Below are 24,064 nucleotides of genomic sequence, written 5' to 3' on the forward strand. Positions count from 1 at the left end.
TTTCAAACTGAGAAGGTCAAGATGGCAGTGTTATGTAAGGGCATTAGGTTTTTGGAGCACTCTTAAAATGATATCACAGAGCAGCTTCCCACAGGATGTAAATAGCACAGCGTGGATGGAGTTAGCCAGACAGAAAGCAAATAGATCAGAAATGGAAGATCAATAGAAAGTAGATTTCAGATAGAGCAAAGAGAGCCACAAATGTAGATAACAGTCTCTTGACAATGCAGGACCAAAGTCTGAACCTGCTAAGTCTCAGATTACCACGTAAGGCTGTATGGAGTATTAAGATGAAGTAGACAGATTTTTACAAAAACCCAAGGTTGAAGATAGGTTGTGTAGAATGTAAAGACAAAAACTCTGTCTTGGACCCAAAATCTTAGATACAGATGGTGACAGGGATTGAGATACATTGCGTATAAAATGATTAAGATCAAGAAGCCAGCATGAAATAATCTGGAGAAGAGATGAATTCAAAATAATCACTTTGTTTTTCAAAAAAAAACTGTTGGTATAGCTTTAAGACTAGCTGACAGCCAGAAGAACCATAGAGCTGAACAGCTGATATGAAGGAAAAATGTCTGTACAGAAAACTCCTGCAAAGAAATAACCAAGACATTTAAGTCAATTGAAGAATTTCACAGCCAGTAGTATGAGGGACAAACTTTTGAGGGAAAAGAAAAGGCCGTGAGAGCAGTTAAAGTCAATTAGCAGCCAAGAGGATCTAACATCTGTCAAAGAAACTGATTTCTGGACATCAGAAGTAGATTTGATCCTTTAGAGCGAAAATGTGCCTAACTAGACAGAGAGGCAGTGTTAAGATTTCTGCCAGTGAGTTGGCAGTTTTAAACTATTTATATGGCAGAAAATGTTTCAATGAGAAAGCTATGAAAATTCTTGAGAAACAGGTTTAAAGTTCATCAATTAATTGAAAAATTGAAAGTAAGATTCTGTTTTGGAATTCAAAACCTTAGAACTCTAACAGTGGCGTAAGCTAAATCTTGAATATATATGACATTTTAGGCGATAAATGCAAGTTTTATTCAGTAACTAAGGTTTATCAAGTATTATTGTTAACATGCTAGCATCAGAGACATGGAAAAATAACACAAACCTGATCACATGGTGTCATATTCAGGACAAAAACCTCGTAGACACGGAAATAAATTCTGTGAACAATGTCACAGCAGCTGTTTTAATGCAGTGTATCTTATTGATTGAAGACATTGTGAGAATTTCTACCCATAGATCCTTTAGAACCTTTCAGCCATCTTGGATAGCTCCATTCAGCTCTCCAAAGATGCCATGTAGGTAAAGGAAACCGAACTTCACATTGTAACAGCATTTAGAATATTAGAAATTCCAACAGCCTTTCAGTGTTAGTACTACAACAACAACCTTTACAACAACAAATGTTCAATAACAACTTCAGTCAATAAAGAGTACAACAAGATAACAAAACAAGTCTGGTACAAGGAGATCCACAACTCAAAGGAGATCCTGCTCCATCATTCATTATGATCATGGCCGATCTCATCTCAGCCCTTACTCCACTTTCCTGCCCATTCCCCGTAAATCTTCAACTCATTACTAACTAAAACTCTATCTCCTCCTTAAACTTACTCAATGTCTGGCATCCACCACACCAAATTCACAGGTACATGATCCTTTTGAGAGAAGTAGTTTCTCCTAATATCTATTTTAAATCTGCTATTCCCTATTCTAAAACCATGACCTCCTGACGAGATTTCTACACAAGAGGAAGCATCATCTCTAGGTTTACTTCCTTAATCCTATTTAGTATCTTATTTACCTCAACTAAATATCCTCTCATTCTTCTAAACTCTCGAGAGTATATGCCTAAGCTTCTCAATCTCTCTTTATAATGCAAACCCCTTAACTCTGAAATCAATCAAGTGAACCTCCACTGAACTGTTTCCAGTGTAACTATATCCTTCAAAATATGTGCAATACTCCAGGTGCAGTTCTTGCTAATGCCCTAAACAGTTGTAACAAGACTTTGCTACCTTTCTACTGTATTCCTTTAGCAGTAAATGCCAAAATAATCATCACCCAAATCAAGAAAATGCCAATCAACAAAGCCAGTGCAACAATATGCACTCGTACTATCTTTTAACCAGAGAAACTTAAAAATATCTCAATGGAGCAACATTTTGATAATTGAGAAAAACCTGATATCTAAAATTTTGACCAGCTTTGGGATTGGATACCAAATCACATTCTATGTGGCACAAACAGAAAATCATGTGTTTAAGTCACCAATAGATCAATGAGGAACAGGTTGCATTTGATAACCTCAATAGTTTTTGATCAATATTTCACTTTAAGAACAAATAAGACACTGGTGTGATTACACCTCAATAGCAGACACTAACACCTAGGGTAATGTTTAGATAATTTCATTAATGACCCTATATGCATTATCCGAATCATACATGTGTAGAAAATCACAATAAACCTCATTTTCAACAGAATCATTGTTGGTCTTTTAGATAAATTATTCATAGAGTCATAGAGATGTATAGCACGGAAACAGACCCTCCGATCCACCTCCTCCTTGCCGACCAGATATCCTAAATGAATCTAGTCCTATTTGCCAGCATTTGGTTCATATTCCTCTAAACTCTTCCTATTCAAGTACCTGCCCAGATGCTTTTTAAATGTTGGAATTGTACCAGCCTCCACTATTTCCTCTGGCAGCTCATTCCATACACCTCACTATTTTGTAAACCTCTATAAGGGCACCCCTCAGCTTCTGACACTCTGGGGAAAATAGCCCCAGCCCACTTAGCTGTTCCTATAGCCAAAATCTCCAACCCCAGAAGCATCCTTGTAAATCTTTTCTGCACCCTTTCAAGTTCAATAACATATTTCCTATAGCAGGGAGACCAAAACTGAATGCATAATGCCAAAAGTGACTAACCAATGTCCTGTATAGCTACAATATGAAATCCTGACTCCTGTACTTAACGCGTTGACCAGTGAAGGCAAGTGTATCAAGTGCCTTCTCTTGAACTTTGTGAATTAAAGGAGGATGTAATTTAAGAACAAGGAATCTAAGTAGCAAAAACTGCAAAGTTGTTTAAGGAGCAGAATCTTCTATAGGGAGTAGTGATTTCTTAAAGGCTGACAAAACATTTGCCCAGAGGAGGAAGACCACTCATTTGAAATATATACCATATGTGACAACTTCAATGTAAATCCTAAACAATCTAATGCAACAGTATCTTGTCTCGGATGTGGTTCCAAAACTCTACATCAGCAGAGAAAAAAACTGTTCAGCCTTACTCCATCAACATGTTCGTTATAGGAAAAGATATCACTTCACAAAGATGTGCTACCATCCAAAGAACATTCCAAGTATCAAACCAAATCATTGTGTTCCAAGGCATGGATATACAATCTTGAAGAATAGGTTAATATTTGCAGGGTTGGTGGACTAGCTAACTTCTAAATTAAACGAATGAACTGTAAATTCAAATCAGAACAATTAATTAGGACAAAAAATAAAAGCAGTTGGATAATTGATCACGATAAGACATTCCACTCCCGCACATCCCAGATGTCCAAGTTCTTTAAGGACCGCAACTTCCCCCCCACGGTGATTGAGAACGCCCTTGACCGCGTCTCCCGCATTTCCCGCGACACATCCCTCACACCCCGCCCCCGCCACAACCGCCCCAAGAGGATCCCCCTCGTTCTCACACACCACCCTACCAACCTCCGGATACAACGCATTATCCTCCGACACTTCCGCCATTTACAATCCGACCCCACCACCCAAGACATTTTTCCATCCCCACCCCTGTCTGCTTTCCGGAGAGACCACTCTCTCCGTGACTCCCTTGTTCGCTCCACACTGCCCTCCAACCCCACCACACCCGGCACCTTCCCCTGCAACCGCAGGAAATGCTACACTTGTCCCCACACCTCCTCCCTCACCCCCATCCCAGGCCCCAAGATGACATTCCACATTAAGCAGAGGTTCACCTGCACATCTGCCAATGTGGTATACTGCATCCACTGTACCCGGTGCGGCTTTCTCTACATTGGGGAAACCAAGCGGAGGCTTGGGGACCGCTTTGCAGAACACCTCCGCTCAGTTCGCAACAAACAACTGCACCTCCCAGTCGCAAACCATTTCCACTCCCCCTCCCATTCTCTTGATGACATGTCCATCATGGGCCTCCTGCACTGCCACAATGATGCCACCCGAAGGTTGCAGGAACAGCAACTCATATTCCGCCTGGGAACCCTGCAGCCATATGGTATCAATGTGGACTTCACCAGTTTCAAAATCTCCCCTTCCCCCACTGCATCCCTAAACCAGCCCAGTTCATCCCCTCCCCCCACTGCACCACACAACCAGCCCAGCTCTTCCCCCCCACCCACTGCATCCCAAAACCAGTCCAACCTGTCTCTGCCTCCCTAACTGGTTCTTCCTCTCACCCATCCCTTCCTCCCACCCCCAGCCGCACCCCCAGCTACCTACTAACCTCATCCCACCTCCTTGACCTGTCCGTCTTCCCTGGACTGACCTATCCCCTCCCTACCTCCCCACCTACACCCTCTCCACCTATCTTCTTTGCTCTCCATCTTCGGTCCGCCTCCCCCTCTCTCCCTATTTATTCCAGTTCCCTCCCCCCATCCCCCTCTCTGATGAAGGGTCTAGGCCCGAAACGTCAGCTTTTGTGCTCCTGAGATGCTGCTTGGCCTGCTGTGTTCATCCAGCCTCACATTTTATTATCTTGGAATCTCCAGCATCTGCAGTTCCCATTATCTTGGATAATTGATCATGCGGCTACAGTATTCAATTAATTCAGTACATCAGTGGGATAAAATTAAAGTTAAATAACAAGGGTTAGTAAACACTAACAACTTCTGAGTTTTTTAATAAATTAAAATCGAGAATAAATACATTATGTAAAACATTTGATTGAACCTCTCTATAAGACAAAGTGACACTATCACAATGGAAGCAGCTGATTAGAGTGTGGCTAATGGGTGTTTATTTCTGTTAAGTCAGTTGATGGTCAATAAATAAAAGAATTGCAGCACATCATAGCTCATGTTGAATGCAAATCCTATTCCATGCAGAATCTTCTGAATGCTGTTTGTGTCCTGGGCAACTAAATGTGCAGGAAGTAGTATCTGCTGGATTAGCTTGATTTCCAGGTTTCAGAGTGTGTGCAGTTACTAGCAGTAGTTTGTGGAAAGTTTTTGCGGGAAGTACAATTCTGGATGTGGCCATCCTGTTTCCTAAGGCAGGAGAGTAATTAGGTAGTAAAGGAAGGTTGAGTGAAGAGGACAATGTTGCTGGTTTGCATCTCACTGTCTACCTGATATTTAGTTCTGAATCTGTAGTCATTCTACAGTCATCGGTGCCAAGTCTGTGGCATCAAGTGCTGCTTTTCTTTTGCACAACATGAATTTAATGGCTATGTCAAACAGGAGATTATAAAATAAAGATTTTAAAAATTACCATTTCCACCAAACATGGAGGAGTGACATACATTGCAGATGATGAGAATTGCCAGGATATAGGCTAGAAGAATGGGTGGATCAGTGGTAGATGGAATGTATTACAGAGATCTTTAAGATGATGCATTTTGGCAGAGGGATGGAGAGAGTCATTGTAAACTTAATGGCACAATTTTAACAGCATGGTTATAACAGAGGAACCTGGAGTATATGTATGTATATATATGACATTAGCAGGGCACATTGGGAGATTGTCATGTCCACAGGAGATGGAGGATATTACATATTCTTAAAAACTGTGCTTTACTTTTGTTTTAAAAATTGACTTTGCTGGATCTTTCTAAAAATAAACTATGACAGATCATGTAATTTACAAGTTGGTCAAAAGAGCTGGAAGCTTCTAGCAGTGCAGAGGGATATTCCTTGGCAGATCATCCTTTTGAAATTTCTCACATTATTCTCAGGAGATACTGAAAAACATTAAACAAGGAGACCTCAAACTCTTTATCTATACACTTGCTTCATAGACAAAATAGACATCTCAAAACTCATTGTGCCTATAGATGGTAGTTAGAGCAATTATCCAAATCCTGGGGTGTGTTCAATGGATTTGATCAAGAGGTCAGAAGCCCATTCATAAATATGAGTAGTTTATGAATCTCCACCATTTGTTCATTAATGGTACATGTCATGTGGTTCATTGTTTACGATTAGCTGGGTAGCGACGTGTCTGACTGAGCCCGGAAGGATACAGCTAGTGGAAGATAATGAGAGAACCAACACAAGAGGAAATTCTACTTGACCTCATTCTTACCAACTTATCAATCACAGATGGAACTGTCCATGATTGTACTGACAGTGTGACCACTGTGCTTCCTGTGGAAACAAAGATATTTCTTTACATTGAGCGCATACTCCATTGTGTTCAAAATTACATTCTACATGATTGTGACAAAGGTAAACACTCTCCCTTTGCCTTCTCAACTGATTATAGCTTTTGACAAGATGGGCTACTCTGTCAGTGCCTCAACTATCACCCAGCTGGTGGAATTACACTTGCCTAGTCCCATTCTGTTTTTTTCTAACTTCAGTCAGAGAATCTACCTGCCATATGTTCTCTTTACATTTGTGCGCCCTTACTGTCTGGTGAGTCCAAAATCTACACTTCTACTTCTCACCTTGATTGTCATATTTGGCTATTTCTTGATTTGAAGATGATGTCTACTGAGCCATGAGTTTCTGCACTGAGTATTCATGTGACTGAGGAGTAACATTTGTCATTTCCAAGCTACATCTCACTTACAGCATCTGAAAATGCAGTTTCCACATATATGTTAACATTTCTGTTCTCCACCATTTCTCTGGACCTCTCCAGTCTGTCTCAGAATTGTCAGGCTGCTTCTTTGATGTTTGGTACTGGAAGGGCAGAATTATTTTCAAATTAGATGTTGGGGAGATCTAAACCAAAGTTCTTGGTCTCCACTCATAAAGTCATAGAGCCATACAGCATGGAAACAGACCTTTCAGTCCAACTCATCTGCAGCAACCAGACATCCCAATCCGACCGAGTCCCATTTGCCAGCATTTGGCCCATAGCCCTCTAAAACCTTCCAACTTATATACCCATCCAGATATCTTTTAAATGTTGTAATTGTACCAGGCTCCACCACTTCCTCTGGCAAGTCATTCTATACATGAGATTAAGGTGGTTTCCCTCTCCTGGAATATTAAACACCTAAGCTAATATGTCTTATACATTAATTAAGACATTCTAAGCAAAATATTAGCTGGGTAACTGTCTGATCAGGGGCAGATTGAGTTTTCCAAATAGTTTTTTTAGGCATGAGATTATTGGTCAAGGAAAGCATGGACAAAAAAAGATTAAAAAGGCAGATATTTAGCATTAAGCTTGATTTAGCTGTGGCAATTGGAAGAGACTTTCTCAAACATTTCTTCAGGAAAATAGCTGGCTGTGTAAAGTGCAGCATGGTGATGATCTCCAGGGTAGAAAAGAAAATTCTACCTATTCAGTGCTTTATTGCCTTAGGCCTCAATAAATGATATGTATCCCTTTCGCCGCAACTACCTGAGACTGAAATAGATTATCTGTAACCTTTGTGTCATACTTGATGCCAAGATGAGATATAAAATTATATTCACACCATTGCTGAGACCACCTATTTCTATCTCAGTAAAATCACCTTACTTGGGCCTTGTCTCTGCTTATCCACAAAACACTTATCCATGCTTTGTTACATTGAGACTTGGTTATTCTAACTCACTCCTGGTTGGTCACCCATATTCTACCCTTCTCAAATTGCGCCCTAATCAGTAGGTTTACCCAGCTCCACTGTCTGTAGTCATGTAGAGTGGATCCAGTAAAGTTATGCTTCAGTTTTAAAATTCTCTTCTTCTTTTCAAAACCTCTTGTAGTTTTGTCCTTTCCATCACAGTCATTGCCTTCAGCTTCATCACTCTCCACAATAACTGCACTGGTCTAATTCTGGCCTTCTGAGCAACTTCAGTTTGATTTACTCCACTATTGGAGGCTCTGCTCCAAACTGCCAAGGCCCAGGAGTCAACAAGCCCTTTCCTAAGCCTGTCTATCCCTTTTAGAATCATTGGATCCATACAGTGCAGAAAGAGGCCATTCAACCCATTTTAGACTGCATTAACCTTCCAAAGAGCTCCCCCCCCAAACCCCGTATAACCCCGTATTTCCCTTGGCTAATCCACATCGCCTGCACATCCCGGAACACTATGGGTCAATTGAGCATGGCCAGTCTACTTAAGCCAATTCATCTACCCCTCTCAACGTATTTCCATTTATTGTGTATTCCCTTTTACTGTTTGACCTCCCTAAATGCATAACTCACACTTATCAGAACTGAACTCTATCTGCCACTATAATAATAAAATGTGAGGCTGGATGAACACAGCAGGCCAAGCAGCATCTCAGGAGCACAAAAGCTGACGTTTCGGGCCTAGACCCTTCATCAGAGAGGGGGATGGGGGGAGGGAACTGGAATAAATAGGGAGAGAGGGGGAGGCGGACCGAAGATGGAGAGTAAAGAAGATAGGTGGAGAGAGTGTAGGTGGGGAGGTAGGGAGGGGATAGATCAGTCCAGGGAAGACGGACAGGGATGCAGTAGGGGAAGGGGAGATTTTGAAACTGGTGAAGTCCACATTGATACCATATGGCTGCAGGGTTCCCAGGCGGAATATGAGTTGCTGCATCCCTAAACCAGCCCAGTTCATCCCCTCCCCCCACTGCACCACACAACCAGCCCAGCTCTTCCCCCCCACCCACTACATCCCAAAACCAGTCCAACCTGTCTCTGCCTCCCTAACCGGTTCTTCCTCTCACCCATCCCTTCCTCCCACCCCAAGCCGCACCCCCCGCTACCTACTAACCTCATCCCACCTCCTTGACCTGTCCGTCTTCCCTGGACTGACCTATCCCCTCCCTACCTCCCCACCTACACTCTCTCCACCTATCTTCTTTACTCTCCATCTTCGGTCCGCCTCCCCCTCTCTCCCTATTTATTCCAGTTCCCTCCCCCCATCCCCCTCTCTGATGAAGGGTCTAGGCCCGAAACGTCAGCTTTTGTGCTCCTGAGATGCTGCTTGGCCTGCTGTGTTCATCCAGCCTCACATTTTATTATCTTGGAATCTCCAGCATCTGCAGTTCCCATTATCTCTATCTGCCACTATCTGGTCCATTCCACCAACCCCTCTATATCATTTTGGAGCTGCCAGCTACCCTCTACCCTATCTGCCAAATGGACATTTTTTGTGCCATCTGTGAATTTCCAAATTGTGCCCCCAACATTCATGTTCAAATCATTAATGTATAAAATAAACATCAGGGGTCCCAATACCAAGCCTGTGGAACACCACTTGAAGCACCTTTCGATTCACAAAGGCAGCCAAAGTCCACTACACTTTGTTTCCTGTTGTGAAGCCAATGTTTGGCATTTCATTTGTACCTTTTAAAGCATACCTCAACTCCTCTGGCGCTTCATCTGTGTCTAGTGAAGTTTGGCAAATAATGCTTATGGCATTTACTAATTCTTCCTTCAGTCTCCTGAGGAACAATACATCTTGCCTGGTGACTTATTCACTTCCAAGGATTCCAACTCTTCTAATTTCCCACTGCTTCTCTTGGATTACCATATGCACATCACCCCCTTCCCTTTGCAAATATGGAGTCAAAAAACATCATTTTAAATTCTTCCTGTTTCCTCTGCATCTTCACACAAGTTCTCTTCTTCATCTCTGATATGTCCCACATTTTCCTTACCTATCCCTTTGCTCTTTATAAATTGGCAAAACATCCTTGAGTCTTCCTTTAGCTTGCTTGCTAATATTTTTCCATGCCCTTGATTTCCTTATTTCTTTTTACTTGACCCTTGTACTTTTTATACTCAGCCAAGTTTTTATTCCACCTTTATGACACATGTTAAAATCTAATCTTTCATCAAATGTTTGACCATTTGCACTGATGTCTCCCTTAATGGCTTGGTATCAGATGTTGCTTTATGATGCTTCTGTGAACTGCAATAGACACTTTACTCTGTTAACTACACTACATACATTTAAATTGTTGTTGAGGTATTGCTGCACTTACACTGTGCTATTGATCCAGAAACAGTGAGGAACTGGGGGACAACAGCAGCAGCAGGATCTTACACAACCTGTAAGCAATTTTGCACAATCTCTCTGCTGCACCCCTCATGCTACTATTCCCCTCAAGCCATGGTTCAATAAGAAGAGTTGAGGACCTTACCAGCACAGTTCCGATGTACCTAAAAATGAACAAGCAATCAGGAGAAGTTGCAACATCCATAATATGTGCTTGCTTAGCAGCAGCAGCATGCTAAAGACAGAGCAAAGCAACTGCATAACAAATGGATCTGATCAGAAACTCCGCAGTCTAACCAGATTCAGTCCTAAATGGTGATAAAAAAATTACAATAACAACTAACGGGAGGAGAAGGCTTCATGGATATCTTCGTCTTCAAATGATGGTGAAGCCCAGCACTTGAATGCAAAAATCGTAACTGGAAGTTTTGCAACCAACTTTCTCCAGCAACAGTGTTTCTAATCTGCCTCAGCCTTTGACGGAGGTCTCAAATCACAGAAGCCAGTCATAGCCAATTTGATTCACTACATAGGAGATCAAGAAAAAAACTCAGCATATTGAATGCAGAAAGAAAGCTGTGGGCCTTGACAACATTACAGTTTGTGAAGACTTATACTTCAGAACTAGCCATGCCATAAGCTAAGCTGTTCCAACACACTAATCAACAAAGTTTCTTCTGCGCAGTGTGTGTCTTAGCCATAAAAATCAGGATAAATTCAATCCTATCATTCTACTGTCAACCATCAACAAAATGATAGAAGTTGCCTTTGACATTTCTGTCAGGTAGCACTTAACAATAACATGCTCACAATTGGTCAGACTAACTTCCCTGAAGCCCACTTGACCTCATTATAGCCTTAGAACATAGAACATAGAACATAGAACAATACAGCGCAGAACAGGCCCTTCAGCCCTCGATGTTGCGCCGACCTGAGAACTAATCTAAGCCCCTCCCCCTACACTATCCCATCATTATCCATATGCTTATCCAAGGGCTGTTTAAATGCCCCTAATGTGGCTGAGTTAACTACATTGGTAGGCAGGGCGCTCCACACCCTTACCACTCTCTGAGTAAAGAACCTGCCTCTGACATCTGTCTTAAATCTATCACCCCTCAATTTGTAGCTATGCCCCCTTGTACAAGCTGAAGCCATCATCCTCGGAAAAAGACTCTCACTGTCCACCCTATCTAATCCTCTGATCATCTTGTATGCCTCTATTAAATCCCCTCTTAGCCTTCTTCTCTCCAATGAGAACAGACTCAAGTCCCCCAGACTTTCTTCATAGGGCCTGCACTCCAGATCAGGCAACATCCTGGTAAATCTCCTCTGCACCTTTTCCAATGCTTCCACATCCTTCCTGTAATAGGGTGACCAGAACTGCACAAAATAATCCAAATGAGGCCGCACTAGTGTTTTGTACAGTTGCAGCATGACATCACGGCTCCGGAACTCAATGCCTCTACCAATAAAACCTAAAACACCATAAGCTTTCTTAACAGCATTGATCAAAGTAGGGCTATTCAGCTGAATTCCAGTGATGAGGAGACAGTAACAGCCCTTGACATGAAGATAGTATTTGACCAAATGTGGAATTGAGGATCTCTAACAAAAATGAAGTTGTGGGAAACATCTTCATCAGTTGGAGTCAAATCTAGTACAAAGGAAGGTGGTTCTGGGTGTTGGAGGTAAGTTACCACCCACAACGGGTTGCAAAGAGTTTCCTCAGCATAGTGTCCTAGACCTAATTATCTTTATATGCTCCATCCTAAATCCAGAAATGGCAATGTTTCCTAATTATTGCTGACACCAATTCTTCAATGCACTTTCACAAAGGCATTAAGTGAGGCTTGAAAATTCCTTTCTGAGAGAGCAGAAATGACAGTCATCTATGTACTGAAGTTCCACAAGTGAGGTCAGTGTCATTTTCTTCTTGGATTTCACCTGATTGGGATGGAAAAGATTTCTTGTCCATTCTGCAAACCACTCATTGGGATGATGAATATGGAGAAAAGAGTGGGGACGATGACACGTCTGTGCTTGACCCCTTTCTTGATCGCAAAGGATTCTGTAATATTACCATTGATGAGGACCATTGCAAACATCTCGTGGAGGAGACAGAGGATGTTGATGAATTTCTCTGGACAGCTGGCCTTTGACAGGGTCTTCCATAGCGCTTACCTATTAACTGAGTCAAATAGCTTTGCTCAGATTGTTGATAGTCATGTGGCGTAGTTGGTGTTGTTCCTGGCATTTCTCATGGAGTGACTGAGCAGTGAAAATCTAGTCTGTAGTTCCATAATCAAATGCCCTTGTTATCACAAGTGACCAGAAAATTAACTGGATCAACCATTGACTAGCAATGTTGAAGCTTGTACACTGTGGTAAGAGGCTCACCTCCTGCATCTGTTCACCAGGTAGATAAGTCTGTCTGGCTATCAGGCACAATTCAGTACTATGCTGGAGTGCTCTCCATTGGACATGTGCAGTTCCAATACCCCTCAAGAGGCTCAACAGCATCCATGACAAGGCAGGCTCCAGAGGGTGGACACTATTCAGGAGAAAGCAGCTTGCTTTATCAGCAATCAGTCCACAGCCATAAACACTCACTCTGTAGACCACCAATATACCATAGTGTTCACCATCTGCAAAAGAACCATAGCAGCACGTCAACATCTCTCTTCAACCAGAGGCCAAACCCCGACAAGCTCCACATTGTAGGATAAGGACAATATGTTTGTGGGAATGCCACTGCCTCAACATTCCCCTCCAACTTGCATGCCATCCTAACTTGGAAATTAAATCTTGCTGGTCTTCCAACATTGCTGGGTTAACATCCTGAAATATCCTCATTACGGGGACTGTAGGAACATCCTCATCAAATAGGCTTTAGTAAGAAGACAGCTCAACACCATTTCCTCGAGGAAGAATCAGAATAGGCAATAAATACTGGCTTTGCTAGAGATTTCAAAATCCCTTCAATGAATTAAACATAATTGTTTCTTTCCCTCAATTCTCATTGTTACTAAAGGTTCCATCACCCACAGGCAAATGACAAGTGTTTCATGAGTCTGAGCAGCTCAGTCACACCTTAGCCATCCGTGAAGTGCTAAATGACTGTTTTTGCTGTTGCATTGTGTTTGACTGTGACTTTTATATTGTCACTGAATAAATGAATTTTTCAGGAACCACGTATTTCCCAGGCACACATTCCCACCATCCCATTAATAACTTGTTAATTGCACTGGAAATTACAGGGAGTTCTCACACTTTTCATTATATGTGTAGCTGGTCCTCTGTGAGTTAAAAAATGAATCAGCATATTTTGGTTTTGAGCTTGTGTAAGCTGGGAATCACACAACTGTAACAAGCCATTACACTGAAAGGAGAATGGTGGGGCTGGGAGATTTAATGATGCTTGACTGAAACTATATACCGAGGGCCAATCAAGTGGGAAAGTTAAATGACATAGAGAATAGCAGAGCGAGAACAAAAGGATAAATTAAAAATTATGCAATGGAAGAATGCAAAAAGACAATGTATGAGTACGACCTGAGGCAATGAGAAAAGAAGAGTCTATGCCAAGTTTATCATTAGAGACCACAAGTTCGAGAAGGAGCATTCATGGTTGTTGCACTGAAAAAAAAATCATTGATAACAATGTACCTTTGCTGGACCAAGTATTTCCCAGACCACGACACACAGGATCAGCAAAGGGGATGTTTTAAACAGCACCAGTGGTATTTGTTCCTGTGTGAGGTGAAAGTATTTAATTTTTATGCCTCCCACACCCAGTTGCAACCAACAAATAAATTGTTTTACTGACAGGTCCAACAAGCATAATCAGAATTATACCAGACGGAATGCAAAGTACTTCCTTGAAATAAAAGTAAGTGCACACTGATATGTGCATATTTTAACTTCATGACCTAAATATTAACTTTTCAAACACTGAACTGAAACAGTACCGCTGTTGATGGACCACACCAAGTGCCAGATTAGGAAGGTGTAACCTATAAGAATGTCCTATCTTTCAAATCTTCCACATCAAATAAAATGTACATTAGCTGCAACTTAAAGCTTCCTTGATTTTGCCTCAATAACTTTTCTCCCTGCCCCAGGACTTTATTTACTTGTGTTCAGGGTGCCAGCCAGATTGGCAATTACTACGAAGCGGTTCAGGGTCTTTTTCTTAAAACACTTCAGTGTATGTCATGTTATTTTGTTGAGGTGGCTTGATCAGACCATTTATGAGGTCCTAGAATGAAACTGAGATCACATGAGTCCCAGACCAGGGCTAGGTTCATGTCTCGCCTGCTGTTTTGTTTAACTGACTTTATGGCGACTGATCCTTCTCCTCACATCCAGCTTCTTCCCTGTTTGTTCTGTCATCACTAGCTTTCTGTTTTATCCGTTGCCTGCTGAAGTTGGAGGTGAAATGAGTTTCAACCACAAAGATGTACCATAACATGTCTGAATTGGATTCTTAAAGAAGTAATTCTGATTCACTCTTGGCTGTCCTTCCTTGGTTTACTGTCTATAAATTTGATTTCACCCAAAGCTCATGATACACTCACATCAAGTCCTGTTTAACCACCAGTTGTGCTTACCAACCTGCATTGGTTCTTGAAGGGGGTCTTTTCGAACTCCAAAAGACACACCATGAGGACAAGAGTCTTGCATCAGCTGTAGCTCTTCTTTATTCGAGCTTGCAATCGGTTACAGCAGGGAGAGCTCCAACACACAGTCACACAGGATGGTCAGGGAGGTTCTGAACATGTCAGACTATCCCCGACTTTTTCTGGCTACAAAGCATGAGTAATTTCTAACTATGTCATTGCCGTTCATGTGTCTGTCTCTATCTTTGTTCCCCATTTGTCTGCTTTTCTGACCCTTGAACCTGATATGGCCTAATGTTATTATGTTATCAGGTTAACAGGGTTGAAGACCGACCTCCTTCGTTAATCATGTCAATGTTCCTACTTAATTTGCTAACAAGGGACATTGCTTTCATGCGAGATAGAGTGCCGTTATGTGCTTGTGGATATCATGTTACATGTTATTTCATTATACTTGAGTAACAATCTAGTTGCTATGTCAGCCCAAGTGGGTGTACTATCTTGATCTTGTGGTTTGTAATTTATTTAACAAATGCTGATGAGTTCATTTGAGCCTGTTTAGCTGTCTTTTTTCTTATTCATTTTGATGGTGTCTCTATCCCCTCCCTTCTCTCCCTGGCATGGTTAAGCCACATATGAGTTTGTGTATAATATGATGAAGGCTTACGGTTAGATGATGGTAGGGGGTGCTCCTTCAGTTCTCAATTAATCAGCCTTCAACTTTAAATATCTCAACTTTATTTTCAAATTCCTACATAACCAGAGCCATTTTTATCTTTGCAACCTCCTCCAACCATAGAATCAGATATCTCTACTGTTCTCATTTTGGCTTCTTGAGTTGCCTGTTTTTAATTGCTCCACTTAGGTTTAAGCTGTAGAAGTATCCCCCTCAACTTCTCCATCCCTCTATCTTCCTTTATAAATCATTAAAAAGTTTCTTTAAACTTATTTGGTAATGTCTTAGTCATCTGCTCTAACATTGCCTTGTGTGATTGGGTCACATTTTTGTTTTGTAACATGGTTATTAAGCCTGCCTGAGCTGACTCAATGGGCTGAATGGACTATATCTGCTGCTATGTCTTATGGCCTTGGGCTGTCTTATTGTGTTCAAGTTGCTATGCAAGTTTGCTATCCCACTTTTCAAGAAGGTTGAGCAGTTGAAACTCATTTCACCTTCCAAACTCAGCAGGCGATGGATAAAACAGAAAACTGGTGATGACCGAGCAATCAGAGAAGAAAGCTGGATACGAGGAGAGGGATCAGTCACCACTAAGTCAGTTAAACAAAAACAGCAATTTTTCTGGAAAGGTGAAAAAAAATCATGTTGTACAACAAGGCATGCATGATATTAGTATGCAATTTTGGACCAAACAACTGATTATCATAATTTGAATTTGTTTAAACAGACACCCGCAGATTTAGCTCTCAAGCCATAATTAAATTTAAATTTAATTGAGCACTTTAACTGTGTTCTGCTCGCTTGCTCTGGACATGTGGAGTGTGCTGGCCAAATACATAAGATGCTGAAGAAATTCAGCAGGTCTGGCAGCATCTGTGGGTCTGCAATATCTTCAAGAGTTATACTGGATCGTGTAGGTCTGCACTTAGCTCGCGGCCAGCTGCCATGGCTCCTTCAGGCTGCAGAAGTTCCAGGTGCTACACCTCTTTACAGCCAACATCCACTCTGTATGTGACCATTGGTGGAGCTTGGGTTATTCCCGAGGTAGGTGGTTTCTGGCGTCCATCCATATCCAGACACAGAAGTAGACAGACAACCTGAACTATCCAGGATCCATAAGCCTGAGTTAAACAGGTCATTGACACGTAGAAGATAAACTTTCATTGTCTTAGATGGTCAAGTGGTATCCTCCAGCTTTGAGCAGTCAGGCCCATATTGTGATTGTCCACTGCATGTTCCCCAATATCTCTGTTCAAAGATGGTGAGGAGAAATGATGTACCAACCTTCATCACAGGATGGAAGGGAAGGAGAAGGAAGAAAGGACAAATGAGATTCTTTGGAGGATCTCGAACATCATCTTAGGCCTTGTAGCAATGAGTTAGGGTTAGGATGCCTTGCAGGCTGGCATTCTACAAGGCAATGCTGTTCTGTCAATGCTGCATCTGAGAGGCTCATGGGCCTGTGTCACATGACTTCCAATTTGAAAATGAACCATCATGTTGAGTTACTTAGCCAGCATACACATCTGGATAACCTCACTACCATTAACTGGCACAAGCCTGTGCCTCCACTGCCACCATCACCCTATCTGACAGACCCAGCTGCCTTGGCCCTGCTCAATCTTGTCTGTCTCCGCTATAATCCAAGAAAACACAGAGCTCTAGATGATACCATTACAATGGAAGCTCAAGAGTGTTCAGTCTCTGCAATCCAATTTCTCCACAGAAATAACATGAAATAAAAGCTTATGCAGGATTTTGATCAAGCAACAGGAAAGGATGGTGTTGTATGTGAAAGGAAACCTGCGCTTAGTGGTGCTTCTCTATATCTGCTGCCTTTGCTCTTCTAGATCTAAGAGGTCATGGGTTAGGAAGATAGTATCAAAAGATTCTTGGTAAATTGTTGCACTGTGTCTCAAAACAGTTTACACTACAGCTGCTGTGCTTTGGTGATGAAGGAAGTGAGCATTGAAGGAGCTGATCAAGCATGTTCCTTTGCTTTGATACAGAGCTTCTTGTTGGAGCTGTACTCCGTCAGGTAAATGGGAAGTATTCCATTACACTCCTGACTTATGCCTTGTAAATAATGGACAGGCTTTGGAATGTCAATAGATGAGTTACTAGCCCAGCATCTGACTTGTTCTGGTAGCCACAATATTTTGGTGGCTTCTGGTCAGTGGCAATCCCCGGCATGTTGATAGTGGAGGAATGTTAATGATTTGTTAGTGAGAGATGATTGGAATCTCTCTGGTTGAAGATTGTCATTGCCTGCAATTTGTGTTGTGTCAATGTTACTAGTAGCTTATCAGGCCAAGCCTGAATGTTATTCAGGCCTTGCCGCATGTGTGAACAAACTGCTTCACTGTCTGAGAGGTTTCAAGTAGTACTGACACTGTGAAAGCATCAGCAAACTTAGATAAAGAGTGACAGCAACCAATCTAAATGTGGAGCGCACAACCGCCAAGGAAGATCTTTGCTCACCTGATGGTAATATACTGGACTAGATGGCAGTCAACAACAGGAATAGTGGCTGTTCATTTCTCTGCCCATTTTAGAGGCAGAAGCACTGAGGTCAGTTATAGCACACACCAGCAGCAGAAATGAGATCAAGTACTAGTCAGGGATTGATCTGACAATCTGTGTGCCTAAACTGCTGAGCCGTTGGGACAAGTGCAGGCATTTTATAAATCAAGCTTGGCATCAAATATTGACTCTTTTTCCAATCATATTCTTTCCCACAATTCTCAACCATCTTGACATCCTACTCAGCCAAGCTTTGTCTCCTTATTTATTTAATGCAGACTTCAAAGGGTGGTCAGACAACATGCAGCATGGCCATGTGGAGATAATGTGGTTGCAGCATCACTGTAACTAGCATCATTTTCAGTCCTGGAGAACAAAGTATATTGCAACAATTTACAAATCTCTCAAAGTAGCTTATCTGGTTGATTTTTGTGGGCGTAAGTTTAAAACTTTTGAGTGACATTGAATGGTCAAATGTCCCTCTCTTATTATCTTTTCACAACGTATTGTGCAGTCTCTGCACTTTTACATTAGTGTCACTTGAAATCTTGTTGGATATAAATAAAGATTTCCTGACATGGGTACCATGCAAAACCACAATCTTTAGCGTACCGCATTCATAAATCCTTTATGTGCCATGCATAACCTCTCCACTTCTGCAAAGGTTTCTCAAGCCTGGTCAGGCTTGAAAAATATGCACAGCTAGTAATGTTCACAAACATAAGCTATCTCTATGCTTAATTGATCATTTACATTATAGCTTTATATCTATTCACATCGAGGCGATTTGTACAGCAGCTGATGGTGAACACATGACCTGTAGAATATTAGACATTAAGTCACAAATTAATTTTGTAAACTCTTCCCATTTACAATCATTTCCAGGGCGTGGGCCATTTACAAAGCTGTTAGGTCTTTCTATGTAACCTTTCCTGCATGAACACCATGATGGAAAAAGCCCTGTACCAGTGACTACACTCAACAGGGGAGATGCTCGTGTGCTACACAAGGATCACCAAACAGAACTGAAGCACATCAACAGTGAACAATGCTGGTAGAGAAAGAAATCAAATCCAGCAAACAAAGAGCCTGTGAAAGGGAGAATGATCATGACTAAGAGAGACAGAGGGTGTGTTTCACTGCCAATTAGGCAGATAATTGTTTTTTATTTAGACTCTGAATCATTCCAGTATTGTCCTAGAAGAGTGTGAATTGTTCCATTTTCCTTGGTGTCATGCTAAATACAAGCATGAATATATTATAAATTTTAAAACTATGTGTTTAAAATGGACAGAAAGGCTTTTCAACTGAGTGACAACATAGCATGTAACTTTGACAATATCAGCTCCACACAGACCTGAAACTCAATTAAATACCTAATTTTATGGACAGTGACAGCCACTTGTGAAATTCACAAGTCCTTTCACTGAGGATGAGCTGTGAACAAGCAGGACTTGATATGCTAGCAGCTTGGCTGTTCTTGCGTCACCACAGACAAGCAAGATTTTCAAACTGAATGGATGTTAGGTGAATATCATATCAGCCTCATTGAGCTTTTATTGTATTATAATGGCTGCTAGTCTCAACACAAAGATCCTGGCTGTCTCAAACCCTAGAAGCATGAAAGGTTTACATATGATGTGTAAACTTTACCCACCATCACTTTGGGAAAGGACATTACAGGAAGGATGTGGAGGCTTTGGAGAGCATGCAGAAGAGGTTTACCAGGATATTGTCCAGATTTGAGGGCATGAGCCATAAGGAGAGGCTAGAAAAACTTGGAGAAACAAAGGCTGATAGGAGACTTGAGAGAAGTCTGTAAAATTATGAGATGCATAGATAAGGTTGACAGTCAGAATCTTTTTTCCTGAAGTTGAAATGTCTAAAACTAGGGGGTCATGCATTTAAGTTGGAGGGGGAGTGTTCAAAGGAGATGTGAGGGGCAAGTGTTTTACACAGAGAGTGGTAGGAGTCTGGAATGCACTGCCAAAGGTAATGGTGAAGGCAGATGCGTTAGGGACATTTAAAAGACTTTTAGATAAGCACACAATATGCAAGGAATGGAGAATATGGACCAAAGGCAGGTGGAAGGGATTAGTTTAATTTGATGTCATGTTCAGCACAACATCATGGGCCGAAGGGCCTGTTCCTGTGCTGTATTGTTCTATTTTTTTTTCCATGATGGGGGAGTCCAAAACTAGAGGAAATGGGTTTAAGGTGAGAGGAGAAAAATTTAAAAGGGATCTAAGTGGCAACAATTTTAACACAGTGGTAGCAAAATGTACAAAATGAGCTGCCAGAGGAATTGGTGGAGGCTGGTACAATTACAACATTTAAAAGGCATCTGGATGGCTATATGAATAGGAAAGATTTAGAGGGATTATGGGCCAAATACTGGCCAATGGGACCAGATTCATATAGGATACATGGTCGGCATGGATGAGTTGGACCGAAGGGTCTGTTTCTGTTCTGCACATCCCTATGACTATGACTGTATGACATTAAACTCATAATTGGTGACATGAATCAGGCAACCATTTATGGTAGAGCTGTTTTGATTAGAGAATTGCCTTCTGAAACATCCTTCAAGTTCCATCAACCTAGCTGCAAGCCAACAATGTAGCTAAATTAGAATAGCTAAACATTCAAGGTTGGGGAGGTATTCTTTCCCAGCCAGGTTCAATTGCAAATTCACCTGAAAACTCACCTCCCTAGCAATTTGACTACAAAAAAACCTCACAGCTCACCTAGAATCCTCTGCTTTTACCAGACCTTCACTTGAGCAAAAACATCAATTCAGCTAAGAAACTATTGGGCTAATGTAAATGGGACTGAAATATTAAAACTTGTTTTTTTTTGTGTGTGATATTTTGTATGGTAAGTTGTTAAAATCTCTGCCGTAAGAAGGCAGTAATAAACAATCTTTGGTTCTGAATTCGTACAAGTTTGCTGCCAGAAATTATTTAAACTGGGACAAACTACTCTGAGAGTGAGAAACCGCACCAACTTCAGTTTAAAAATACCTGGATCACAAACAATAAGAAACACAAACTCTTTCCATGACATTAGTGTAGATATTTTTAGTGGACCTGTTCCGATGTGTTGCGACACATTTGGATAGTCTTGATATGGAGATGTTGGTATTGCACTGAGGTGGATTTGGATAGGTGGGACTTGAACCTGTGCTGTGTGACCCAAAGGTCACTACCACTAGAGGACACTATCACTGTGCCATTAGAGACCTACAACATCAAACTATACTGTATAAAAACAGTAGTTGGTAATGATGTGCTTGTTCTACTTAATATTCATCTCTGTATTATATCATTTCTCCAGGGGAATTGTAATTATATAATGAGGTTTTGTGAGTGTCATTTGGGGTTAGATACAATCTGCCTACTTTAATAGATCATAAAATGAAAGAACAGGATTAAGATGCTTTGAGTCTGCTCCAATATTCAGTAAGATTACAACTAATGTTTGACTTCATAGTTTTCTCATCCAATCCCCAAACCTTGAATAAAAGCAAAATACTACAGATGCTGGAAATCAGCAGCTTTTGCAGCATCTGTAGTGAGAGAAAACAAATCAATCTTGAATGTAAATATGATTCTTTTCCGCAAAAAACAATAGACAAATATATCCTTTCTTTGGTAAGACGATGAACATTGCAAATAGGCCCAGTCTCACCAAAACACCTTATAAATACAGCAAAGGTTCCTGACCCCGATATTCCTTACACAATAAAATATGGAATATTTGCTTTCTGAATCGCTTACTGTATCTGCATTTGTGACTAATAGATACAGATCCCAATTCACTAAATACCAATATTTGCTAGTTTCTCATCTTTTTTTAAAAAAATCTGCTTTCCTAATCTTCTGTCAAAGTAGTTTAATTTCATATTTCCCTTGATTATGCTCCATCCACAAATTGTTTACACAGCAACTTCTTCTGTTCCTTGCTGAACTCTTTGTACCTTCTGAATAGCATACTGTCTCAACTGGCTTTGTATCATTCATCAGTTTGTACCCAATGCATGTAATTCTCCGTCATCTAGGTATAGTCTGATATAGTCTGTAAACAGCTGAGGACCCTGCACTGTTCAAATAGTACCCTATTGCAATCTGCCATATAGAAAGTGACCCAATTATTCACACTCTCTCTTCCTGTTCATTAAGTTCTCCTCAATCTAAACTGATGTGTCACCTCCTAACTCATGATTTCTAACCTTGCATGGTATCCTTTTCTGTGACATCTTATCAAAAGTCTTTTGAAAATGTAGTACATTCCTTTGTTTCACCCTACCTACCCTACCAGTTACACTTTCAAAGAGCCTAGAATAGATCATAGACCTAAGAAGAAATAGGATAGACATTACACATAGATTTCTGAGTAACATGGTATCAACTGTTAGTGTTCTTTACTAAGGAATATCAGTCTTCATATGGGACTTCAGGTTTGGCCTGACTGAAACTCATTTGTAGATTTAGCAGTTTGGGATAAGCATAATATGTCTTACACCATTTTCATAGTTCAGTCAATCTGATTATTTTCTTGTCAGAATGGAGAGAGAACACCACGGGGAAAGAGACTTGTTTCTGTGCATGTGCCTACTGGACTCAGGTGAAAGATTTTGTAAGGAGTATTTGTTACCCTTTTGGCATGCTATTCCCTACACTGTACATATGTGTCAAGTACTTGTGTATATTGCTATGAGGTGCATAGAATGTTGGGCCCACACTGAAGCACTGACAAAAAGGGCAGAGTTTTTGGTTCCCTTTGGTGGGTGTCAGCAAAGGTGAGAAATGTGTGAAAGTACAACCAAATTGTGAAAAGATAAAAATGCAACATTGAGAAAGAAGATGTAGATTTTCCCCCATACAATGTAAATAGTAAACCTAGAATCTTGATAATGTTTGGAGATAACTTGAAAATGCATGGAAATGAAGCGATTAATAGCCCAACTCACCTCATTTCTCTGTACCTTCCAATTCTTCTCTCTTCCCCAAGAAACAAGATGGCGCCAATTCTCAACATTGAAGCCCAGAGTGGCAATCTGGCAGCAGCCCTTGCCACTTACTCCTCTGAGCTTTAATCTTACTCTGTCTTTGTCACAATGGCTCTGGATGTTCCATGGATACCACCCTCTTCCGCCATTTGTGCAAGCAAATCAACCAGGGCAAGCCATCAGCCCCACCATGTCAGTCCTTCAGGGCATCACTTTGGAACTCAGGAACACCCATTAACTACTAGGTCACTTTGAACGCAGAGAGACACATACATCTCAGACATTGACACAGGATGCATCATGTGGGTCTTCACTTCATTTCTTTGTACCCACTTTATTTGGAGGCTGCAACCTCTGTGGTTTGTGCAAAGGGAGAAGTTGGCAGCTTATCACAGATGGAAGTACTGAACAGGAAAGAGGGTAGACATATTGCTGGACAGCAGCATGTTACATCAATGTCACATCTACAGCATGTGCCAACAGCTTTTGCAGCAAGCACACTGCACTTGCTTATACAAACAATCATATGTGAAAGTTAAAGTGGACTAGTCTTTACTATGTGTGATAAAGAACTAGCATGAGGAGATACTGCTACAGTCAGTCAAGGGGTTTCTTTAATTCCCATCCAGAGGATTGGCCGCAGTCAGCTGGGGCTTGGTCCTTCTGGAGTACAGGGAACCATGTCTTTGAGCTCCAGGGGTTGGAGCACAATCAGTTCTGCAGGTGAGGTGCAACCAGTCCTGTGATTACAGGAGGCCACTTGAGGCTGTGTGGAGGCATCAGTCATGAGGAAGGGTCTGTGTTTCCTGCAACGACAGTAAGGGAGGAATTCAGCACGATGAGAATGATGAAAGAGCGATTAGTGGTGTTGCATCAACAGAAGAAGTGGCGAAGTCTACCTGAGTTAGTAGGAAGCATATACTGCAGGAATGGTTAGTAGTTTGTGAGGATGAGGTAGGTGAGAGCCTGCATGGGCATGTTGTAGTCCATGAACCCTGGTGAGAGGTATGTGTTGCTACAGTGAGCTGAGGTCCAGCGAGTTTGAAATAGCTGAGAGAAGCTGGTGGCCCTTTACAGAGTGCAGAA

At 41.4% G+C, this 24,064-nt stretch overlaps 1 protein-coding gene across 1 annotated transcript in view; it reads left to right on the plus strand.

Moving 5' to 3' along the window:
* LOC125462119 (heparan sulfate glucosamine 3-O-sulfotransferase 4-like) overlaps window positions 1-24,064 on the plus strand; it is a 162,276-nt gene that overhangs the window by 128,241 nt on the left and 9,971 nt on the right. The gene's annotated exons all lie outside the window — the stretch shown is intronic.

The sequence above is a fragment of the Stegostoma tigrinum genome, chromosome 23 (assembly GCF_030684315.1).
Source record: "Stegostoma tigrinum isolate sSteTig4 chromosome 23, sSteTig4.hap1, whole genome shotgun sequence".
NCBI classification, from domain to species: Eukaryota; Metazoa; Chordata; class Chondrichthyes; order Orectolobiformes; family Stegostomatidae; genus Stegostoma; species Stegostoma tigrinum.